Source organism: Chenopodium quinoa, unplaced genomic scaffold (assembly GCF_001683475.1).
Source record: "Chenopodium quinoa cultivar QQ74 unplaced genomic scaffold, ASM168347v1, whole genome shotgun sequence".
Taxonomy (NCBI): domain Eukaryota; kingdom Viridiplantae; phylum Streptophyta; class Magnoliopsida; order Caryophyllales; family Amaranthaceae; genus Chenopodium; species Chenopodium quinoa.
In genome coordinates, this window is record NW_018742738.1 from 6,021,105 (window position 1) to 6,024,948 (window position 3,844).

At 30.6% G+C, this 3,844-nt stretch overlaps 1 long non-coding RNA gene across 1 annotated transcript; it reads right to left on the minus strand.

The window, feature by feature from the left end:
* Positions 1 to 533: 533 nt before the first annotated feature.
* Positions 534 to 3,531, minus strand: LOC110724164. The gene is made up of 3 exons (XR_002511876.1): positions 3,308 to 3,531; positions 3,018 to 3,098; positions 534 to 1,462 (listed from the first exon to the last, which is right to left on the minus strand). It is a non-coding gene; the product is annotated as an uncharacterized LOC110724164 (long non-coding RNA).
* Between the last annotated feature and the right edge of the window lie 313 nt (positions 3,532 to 3,844).

Consider the following 3,844-nt stretch of genomic DNA (forward strand, 5'->3'; position numbering starts at 1 on the left):
GTAATACTTTCAAAAGTGTTACTATAAATCCTCTTATGTAACACTTTTTATATTATAAGTATCATTTTTAAAGTGTTACTTTTTATTTCTTACGTAACACTCACTTATCTTTAGTAACATTTTTCAATCATATAGTATCATTTTATCCGACATTAAGTATCACACGTTTTCAAACTAATGTAACACTTTATTGATTATTAGGTAACATATTTCAATTATCTTTTAACATGTAATAACTCTTTCTTTGACATTATGCATCACTTTTTACAAACTAATGTAACAACTTTTTTTTTTTTTTTTTTTTTTTTTTTTTTGAGGAAAATGTAACACCTTATTTATTAATAGGTAACATTTAATAATAATAATAATAATAATAATAATAATAATAATAATAATAATATTATTATTATTATTATTATTATTATTATTATTATTATTATTATTATTATTATTATTATTATTATTATTATTATTATTATTATTATTATTATTATTATTATTATCTACAACAACTATATGAATCAGAAATTACATATATGATAGACATCAATTTGGATTGAAATAATTTCATAGTTCTTACAAAAAAAAAATCCATACACCTATTTTAATGTTTGGCTCAACAATATAATAATCCAAACAAAAAGAAAATCAACTTCGATCTCTAGCATAGAAAGAGTGAGGAAATAAGAAAACTTCAAATTTTCAAAAATTAGTCGGTGATAGCGGTGAACAGCAGATAGCTAGCAGAACAACAGCAGTAGCAACATAAGCTACGAGCAGCAGTATATAGCACCAAACAGCAGTAGCAGACACTGGTGGCAGCAACTAGCAGTGGCAACAAACAGTAGTAGCAGACAGCGGTGGCAGCAACCAGCAGTGGCAGCAAACAACAGTAGCAGGAGTCAGCAACAGACATCAGTGGCAGTAAACAACAGCAGCAAAACATCAGTAACAACAGCAGTAGCAGCAGCCCGCTCTTATTGTTGTGGATGATGCAGTTTGTGGTGCATGGGGCAGGAGTGGCTGCTCCTAGGGAGGTTCACAACATCCTCTCCTTTTTATCATCTTCCTCAACTTTCTTTGCAAGCTTGTCAAATCTTCTTATTCCTACAAGCATGAACACAAACACACAAAAAACGCAGCAATGCCAAAATACAACTATATACAAGAGAGTTAAGAGAGAGGAGAAAAGTAGGAGAAATGATTATAAAAGCGGTTAGGATTACCACAATAAGTGGACAAATAAACCACTTATCAATCATGAACCAGTCATGTTTAGCTTGCTAGTGAAACATAAGAGAGGTACCAATGCACGAGGAATGAACAAGTAAAGAAAGAAAACAGAAGTACCTTTTGTGGCGGTATTTTTTAGTTCTTTTTAAATCATCAAAAAAAGGGATTCACTGTTCAAACGCATAAACGATTTGCCCTCTTACATAGCATCAAGTAAATTGTAGACATTCTGAAGAAAAAAAAAAACGCTAAATAGCCAACTTCTAATATATTAGACAAATGAAAAATAGACCTAATTAAAATAAAGCATCCTCGTGATCAAACTTCAGTAACAGCAGCTCTTTCAAGAAACTAAGAATTAAATCTATGCACCAATAAAAAAGAAATAGGGAAAGCAAAACTACCAATAATTCTTGCAAGTATCTCTACTGATCATAACTTCACTATATTACTGGAAGTTAAAAGCAATTACCACATGATCAACCTTCTATCCCATTAATTTTCACTCATAAGCTTTATTAGTATTGTGAACAAGTCAAAATTAGGCCACATGATTGGGGAAAAAAAAACACATTTTAGATCATTATTTGGATTCATATTGCTATGTAGAGAAGCATTTTGCAGTGGCAAGTTGGTTTTATTTAGTGAAGATAAAAAACTATGAGGTCAAAGAAGGAAGTTAACTATAATCTCAAGGGTAACAATGGCTCCAAAATTGGCACTCACAAAATAAAAGTTAAATATGTATATATCAATGTTGCATCGTAAAAGTTTAAACTAAAAGATGGTGAAAGAACCCTGAATTATTACATGCATTTTGTTACCTATTTAATCAACTAACAACTCCTAACCTAACTTCTCATTCTTCGTTTTGCAAAATATAGTTTTAGATACATTTCAAGGACTAAATCTTCCACTTAAAACAATCAACATCTTAAGATTGATTGCAATTTTGATATAAAAATAAGTGTGAGTTTGTTTTACTTATGACATAATACTATTTGTTACTACCTCCGTCCCCAAAAGTTCGACCCTTTTGGCCTAAATTTATTCCCAAAATGATCGACCCATTTTCATTAAAAATACCTACCAATTTGCATCAATATTTGTACAAAACTAGCTTCTCCATATAAAATTTTGTTTTTCCATATAATTATATAACTCTCTGTTTATTTTTTTTTTACAAACCCCGTATAAATTTATGTTTCTAATATATTTTTACTTCTTTTTATTTAACTTTCTTAATACTCGCAAAATCAACCCAAAAGGGTTGTTCTTTCGAGGACGGAGGGAGTATGATAAATGTGTATTATGTATTCCAAAAGATTTGAAAACTATTAAATAGACTTTGTCCAATTTTACATCTAAGTTAGATCTAATAAAGCGTGTTGTTATTGAATCCGCCTCCTAATGTATTAACCTGCTGCCTGCATATTAACACTTTCTTATACATCAAAGCCTTTTTTTTTAACTTTACATAGTCCTTTAAAACAAATGTTGATATAATTTCCCAAGTCCTACACACTCTGCACTTCAATTAGAGACCTTTTCCTACTTACAGTATCTAATTTTGAGAAAACATTAAATACAAAACCAAAACACTTAAATTCAGAATCAACAATCCAAACTCCAATTACCGATCAAGAACTCACAAAATAAAATTTATAAAGAATTAACACTACTTTAAACACAAAGCCAATAACCGTTCAAAATCCAATTAAAAAATAGCGATAATCTAGATTGTAATAATTATTAGATTCTTGAAATCACAAATCAGAAAATACCTGAACTTGGACGCACAATGACGAAAGTGCACAAAAATAGCAGAACATCGCAATGATAGCAGATGATGTTTAAAAATTGATCTGATGAAGAAGCAGAACAAAGTTTAGAGAGACTAAGAGAGAAAATAGCTGATGAATTTGCACCTGGAATTCACCATTTCAATTGTTTATTATAATTATAATCTAGCTTATAAGAACCCTAAATTAACTAAATGGAAAATTAAACTAATGATAAACCCCAGATTATGGAATTGATATTCGATTGTTACAAATTACAATATAGCTCATACCTTAGAAGCTGCTTCAAAGGAGGAAAGAAAGTTAAGAATTCGTTTCAATGGAGGATTTAGAGTGTGCATATCAATTGAGGAAAGAGATGAGATTAAAACGATGGGAGGAGAAGAGTGTTGATAGAGAGACAGAATGATTTGAGGCGTAGATTAGTAAATTGGGGATTAGTCAGTTTTTAAGTCGTAAATGTTTTTTCTTTTTTTTAAATAAAAAAACATAACACCTATTAGTGTTACTAACAAATGATACTTATTTTAAAACTGATACATTATATTGTTACTTATGCAAAAAGTGTTACAATGAGTGTTACATTCTACAACAATGTTATCAAAGTGTTACTTATAAAACTAATAACTTCACATTTCAAAAAGTGATACCAACACGTGTTACATAAACTCAATTATGTACTTGTGTATGGCTTAGGAGCCGGCTGAGCAGGCCGACTCTCTTTCTGTCGGTCGGACTTCTTAGAGTCCGACTGCTTGCTGGAGGAGCAGAGTTCGGTCGCTCGCCTCTCGTAATGCTCCTAGCAGAGT